General features: G+C 35.8%; 1 pseudogene; it reads left to right on the top strand.

The window, feature by feature from the left end:
- The first annotated feature begins 1818 nt into the window (after window positions 1–1818).
- On the top strand, window positions 1819–6114 carry LOC119343691 (annotated as a pseudogene).
- Window positions 6115–7136: the final 1022 nt, after the last annotated feature.

Below are 7136 nucleotides of genomic sequence, written 5' to 3'. Positions count from 1 at the left end.
TCTTCTTCTTCTTCTTCTTCTTCTTCTTCTTCTTCTTGGGCGAGAAAATTGCTATCCAATCTTGGCCTGCATGCATGCATCACCTAACTGTCATGGTACAGTTGCGGCGAGGCAGCTGATTTAGACAAGGTCCTCATGTCTGCACGTATGCATCCACCAAGTAACATCAAAATTAATGAGTAAAATACAGAAGTATATATATTTACAGTCACATATGTATTCGTGGATCAAGTAGAAGTATGCACTCACAAAAAAAACTGTTATCCAATGTTCACATATGTATTCTGAACAAAACCTTTATTGAAAAAAAAAACACAGCACATATGCAGGCACTCACATATACTCACCCCTATGAACGCACGCACGCACACCCTGTGCCTATGAGCACCTCTGAAAGACTGAGCCGACAGGCCTTGAGATTGACTTCAAAAAAACTGTACTCCATCAATACTATGTTCGCAACTTGTCTTGTCCTCGATAAACTAGCTAGAAAACCAAGTGATATCTAATTAATCCTACAAGTACTTCATCTCAAACCTTAGACAACGAAAAGCAGTACCCATATACGAAAAATCTAGCCAAAAGATATGATGAATTTGGTCTTGTCCACTGATTTGGCAAAAATTATTGAAAGCACAAAGAGAGGTTGAGGTTTAATTTCGGCCGTGCCTGGTTGGTCTATAGCCAAATTTGGCCATGTTTTATTTTTGCCAGATTGTTGTCGAGTGTCAAGTCTACAAATTATGGTGAAGAAATTGCTCACCACAAGTTACAAGAAAATTTCGGCCAAAGGTAGTGATTATATGAAAAGTAGAAACCTTAGTTAAGGAAGCGCAAGAAGCCACAATGATGACAGTTAGACAAATATTAGCCTATTAGTGCCCACACCCACGGCAAAGTTCAACAAGATGTCTTCGTGCTGCTCATCACTAGACATTAACTCTACCCGCACTCCAATTCTTTTACTGCAAAAACAAAACTCAATAATTACTGAATTCAAAATTTTAAAATATTTTCCCACTCCAACAATTTATCTGATTCATGGTGTGTTTGGATATTCATGTTTCTTTGTCGAACACAATAAAACTGCATCCCAATGGAATAAGTTCCTACAATATTTTCTTTCTTTGCCTATGAAGTTGCCACATAGTCAGTTGTTTATACAAAGTACAAACATATTCATCTTCCCCTTCATTATGGTCAAATAGTGAGGAGGTGTTAGGGTGTTATAGTTATTCAAACAGGCTCATCACTCACCATCCATTGCAGTAAGACAGTTACATAGTAACACTTATTTTTTACCCCTTCCTTTCTAATACTCATCACAAAATCCAATATTTCTAGTTGTAAGGCCTGCAGTAATTCTTATCCCGTGTTTATTTGATTGCTAGCTTTGAAAAAATGCAATCTTCAATTACAAGTTATTATTTTCTAATCTAAGTTTGCTCTCAATATATATGGTATTAATCAAAACCGTCAATGCATGAACGAGGGTGGTTAATATGTGTGATTGAACACGTGGTCTACACTTATTAGACTCCTTGATGATAGGGATTTATGAGTTGAGCCAAATAAACTAGAAAAAAGAGGATATGACCTTACCATGGGCAGGAGAAACATTACTATATGCTGATAACAACAAAAAGTAAATTGATAAATACAATGAATTATGATTGTTTCTACACAAAGAAGAGTCATCAGTTGCCTCAAATAATCCAACAAAGGCAATCTTATTTTAATGTTGATCTATTTAGATGGAGGAACTACCCTAGCTATGCATGCACAATCCAACTAAATTCACGATGGCTGTGATTTCAGGTATGGTACAATTTTTAGGACAAATTTGCTTGGTGAAGACCTCATCGTCTCCATGGATCAAGAGTTGAACAACTTAGTGTTCCAAAAAGAGGAGAAGTTGTTCCAAATTTGGTATCCGGAGTCAATCATGAAAATCATGGGAGCTGACTGCATTATTGCGACACTCGGGACCTTCCACAAGCACCTCAGGACACTGATACTTCGGCTCTTCGGCCCATAAAACCTCAGGTTGGTACTGCTCCATGAAGTGCAGCAGACGGCCCAGGCTAGTCTGCTCTCCTGGCTTGATCATCCTAGCATCGAAGTGAAAGAGGAAACATCTAGCGTATGTCCTTGTATCAGCCTCTCCCTATGTTATTGGTGTTGTGCTTTCAGCTAAACAACTTGATTAAATAGTAAATACTATAATTTATTATTGTTTAATTAGCAAAGCTAATATATACATGATGGATCAAGCAACTCCATAATTTCCTTTTCGTAGATGATATTCAGCATCACGGCCAAGCGATTAATCAGCTATGACTCCTCAAGCTCTGATGGGAAGTTGTGGAAGGAATTTGATGCATTTCTTCAGGGACTACTAGCATTTCCACTTTACATTCCTGGCACGGCATTCTACAAATGTATGCAGGTAATTAGGGACTACTACCACCCTCATATTTCCCCATATCATTGCATAAAATAAAGTCTTATGAAAAAATTGACTAATAGAGATTCTCGCCAATTGGACAGGATCCGCCACTACATTCTATGTTTGTACAATTGCACCCAATAGTATTCCCATGAAACAACAATTTCACCCAGTAGTAAGAAAATAGTGTGTATATACAACTTAGTTAATTGGGACACATGGTGCTTGGGCACGTGGTTGGAAATGATAAATTCAAAACATATTTTTATATGTACTATTTCCTCGTTGCATAGGGCCGGAAGAATGTCATGAAGATTTTGAAAGAAATGTTCAATGAGAGGAAGAAGGCAACATATCGTGAGAATGTTGACTTTATTGATATCTTGATCAACGACCTGAAGGAGGGGAAGACATTAATGGATGAGAAAATTGCGTTGGATTTGCTCTTCTTATTATTGTTTGCAGGCTTTGAAACCACGTCATCCGGGATAACTGCGGCACTAAAGTTTCTAGACAATGATCCCAAGGCACTGCAGGAACTAATAGTAAGTGTCGACAAAGAGAAGTAGCCACTTAAGTGCGTTTATCACCAGTTTGAAAATGATGTTTCTCTCTAGACATACACATTAGAATTCTTCAACCACACTACTGGACACAGACGTGCATATGTGCATTTTATTACACACAATACACTAGTTTAGCGTGTACACTTCCATACATAGTTACTGAAAAAATATGCATGATTATCCATCTTACTGTTGGTTGTAGTTATACCCCACCAAAAAGTAGTCGCAACTAGGTGGTCTTGGATATTCCTATTACTTCCAATCTAGCACTAGATACTAAGTTATGTTACAAACTCCTTAGACCATGTGAAATCTATATTGATATATCCGACATATAGTAATACCAAAAAGATTTCATATCCATATAGACAATTAATTAAGCCAGCCACAATTCAAGAAAATGATTGTATATATAATGAGGTAACTTGTGTAAACAAATTACTAATTAATTTAGATTTACAATTTCCAGGAGGAGAACAACAACATCCGGAAAAGAAGGATCAATCCTGACTCTGAAATCACATGGGAGGAATACAAGTCCATGAAATTTACATCACATGTATGTAGCTTGTCTCTCTTCAGCCTTTATTTTTCATGACATCAACCATACACACATGTAAACCTGTCCATTCATATTGTGTAATTAGTGGCATGAACACTTGTACATGTTACATTATTTCATCAGCTTCATTGTGATTTGTAGGTCATACATGAAGCATTAAGGTTGGCTAACATTGCTCCCTTAATGTTTAGAAAAGCAACAGAGGAAGTGCATATTAAAGGTGAGGAGATTGTTCAAAGAAGTGAGATATGTAGGCCGGTAGGAGTAACCAACTGTAGATTTAGGAGAGATTTATGGGTGATCTGCTTATATTTATGTCTGTACGCATATAGGGAGTGTCTGCGCCCTTGTAATCATAAAAAGGACAAGGGTGACTATTGAAGCGGTAACAGTTTAACTTAATAATTTCTTAATATGTATTGTATATATGTTGGTGATTCGTGCAGGTTACACTCTTCCAAAAGGAATAAAGATAATGGTTAATCCTTCCAGCATTCATCTGGATCCTACAGTTTACAAAGATCCTAATCTGTTCAATCCTTGGAGGTGGAAGGTTTGTCAAATTTATCAATTTCAAAGGGATATTCCTTGTTGTTCCAATAAAACAATGCTTGTGTTTTTATTAGCAAGACAATATGGTTGAATGATATACGTCATTTCGAAAGTAGATGATATGTTATCATAATGTTTACTAGGTATTAATGTGATTATAAATTTTTAGTTAACATGCATCCCCAACATAGCTGGAAATCTACATATTATGAGAAAAAGTAGCTCAAAATCTTTCTAAGAATGGAAAAGTAGCTCATGACCAGTAGCCCTAAAACTAAGTAATGTTTATTTTCTAAGGAAAATATTATGGCATGAAGAGTATTGGACAGATTTTTCAACAAGGAAGTACGATAAGGGAAAAATGATTTGACATGGAACTAAAATACATGAGAATAGCTAGTTATCTTGTCTGGTTCTTTCATCCCTAATATTTTCTTGCCAAAGCACTAAAAAGGGGAGCTCTAGGAAGATTTCAAATAGGTGGGGTACTTATTGTAATGCAAAACAACTCTCTCTGAAACCCGTGACAACTTTGTACACAGGATACTACTGAACCAGTTGGTGGCTCCTCAAAGGAGTTCATGGCCTTTGGAGGCGGGATACGATTATGTGTTGGTGCCGACTTTGCTAAGCTACAAATGGCCATTTTCATGCATTGCTTAGTTACCAAATATAGGTGAATTGCCTTTTCATGTACTTTTAATAATAATTGAGATTACCCTTCCAACAATAATAAGTATTTATTTAGTTATTTAATATACATATCAGTGCTTACTCATGTAGTTCTTGATTTTTTTATTGCATACAGAACACATCACTAGGGCCTAAACACATCAGATCTTAATATGTTCCTTTGGTACAAGATGTCTTTCTAGTTGTCAAATCTTACTCAAGTGGACCTAGTCCGCTGCAACAAAGGTCTATAGTATACCTCCATAAAATAGGTATAGAATAGAATAAAAGAAAAGGCGTTACAAAAACGAATATTACATTATGGATTCTAGGTAAGATACTTAGAACGTAAAGAAAATTCCATCTAAGAAAACAACACACAATAAACGAAAACACAAAATTGAATAACCATCAATCATTTTGACCCCCTTCCCATCCCTTCATGGATTTGCTTGCTCAACACTAAAAGAACCATTGCTCATACCCATAGATCCTAAGGTGGTTATCTCCATCTCAACCATATTTGGAGGCCTCGATGTTCTTTGGTACATATTAGAAGGATAGAACTATTTTTTTTCCTTAATGGAGCATCCAGTGTCAGAGTAAGGACCAAATGTTCTAACATGAGAGGTAGCACAATGAATGTGTAACTTTGATGGCACAACTATGTTGTATAAACCCATTCTTATGTATTTCTATAATAGGCATCTATTATTTGTACTTATGAAAAACAATTGTAGAACGAGAAGATGGATTATGTTTTTTATCATCATTTCTTACATGGAAGTTTTTATTTCTGTAAAATGCATTTTGCACCACTGCTTGGTACAAAATATATGACTTGGTCATAGTTGTGCAGTCAGATTTTTGTCCTTGACCACTAATTAGTCAAAATAATTTGTACTTTATTAAATAAAAAATATAAGATTACTCTTCATATAGTATAGTTTAAAAATATAATTTTATAGTCATTTAAATGCATGTACATTAAAAAATAAATTATCAATGTTGCTGGCGCAAAAAATTCTTAAGCACAAACTATTATACATGAAAGTTATTAGCGGGCACTTAGTTTTTTAGATTAGTGTTAACTCCATGGATGTAATTAACATGGATTATCTTCAATGTGTTTAGTACAAAAAATACAATATAGTATAAAAAGTAGAATATTGTAAATAAATCTTGACTCTCTAAATTTTAAACTTGTGTGTTCATTCTTCAGTTGGAGAACGATCAAGGGAGGAACCATGGTGCTTTGTCCTGGACTACAATTTCCTGGTGGTTTTCACATACAACTTCTCGCAAAAGTTTGATGTGTGATTGTTAATGATTCAATAAGTGCAAGATCTCTAAGCTGCTAGAGGATCCACAATGTGTCTTTTATACAAATCACTCATATGGTATCATGTGTTGCTATGGACTAAATAATTAGGTATAAACATTGTACAAACCATGGTTTGTTTCAAAAGGTTGTTTTTAGCAAAGTGCATGTGTAGTTTTGTTGGAAATATGCCTTAGAGGCAATAATATTTGTATTATTATATTTCGTGTTCATGATTAAATAATTTATATTCTATGCCATAATTGTTATAATCCTGCAATATGCGATTCAGTGGAAAGCTCATATGCACGTGTGTAATGATAAACGGTTATTTAATAGGTTCCTAGTCTTGCCCCTAGGACTACCTCAAGTGTTGTTGGTGATCACATTTTTTGGATCTTAGTATATCGTTTAAAGTGTTAAGCAATAGTCCTAAAACAACTTTGAGATTATGATGTTGGAAGAATGATCATATTGAATTGACGCAAATTTGTTTTGACTTACGTTAATATCGTTTGTATTCAATTGTAATAACATGGAGTGTTAATGTGCGAGTTTGCTCCTTAGACCATGAGAGTATTGTGGTCACTTCTTACCGTATGGTGGGGTTTGGGGTTGCTCAAACGTCACCTGTAACAGGTGATCATAACGACAACTTACATGTTCATCGAAAAGTTTGACATGTGAACGGATAACTCGAGAGTGGGATTTGCTCCTCCGACGATGGAGAAATATTTTTAGGGCCCTCTCGTTGTGACGGCATCCATCTTTGTCTGGCGAGACACAAGTGACTATGTCACAGGGATGCTGGAATACAATGACGAGATAGAAGAACAAAACTGGTAATGAGAATTTTGGTATAATAAGCATGTGATGACTTAGGAGGATACCGATGCATCCCGGGTTTTGTAAAGTATAGAGAAGCAAAGGGGACATCACATGATAAAAAAGATTCCATTCATGTCTATGAGTTACCGAACCTATGGGGTCACAAGCTTAAGGCAATCACAATCT

This window comes from Triticum dicoccoides, unplaced genomic scaffold (assembly GCF_002162155.2).
Source record: "Triticum dicoccoides isolate Atlit2015 ecotype Zavitan unplaced genomic scaffold, WEW_v2.0 scaffold137611, whole genome shotgun sequence".
Lineage (NCBI taxonomy): Eukaryota > Viridiplantae > Streptophyta > Magnoliopsida > Poales > Poaceae > Triticum > Triticum dicoccoides.
This window is presented reverse-complemented; position numbering and strand designations above follow the sequence as displayed.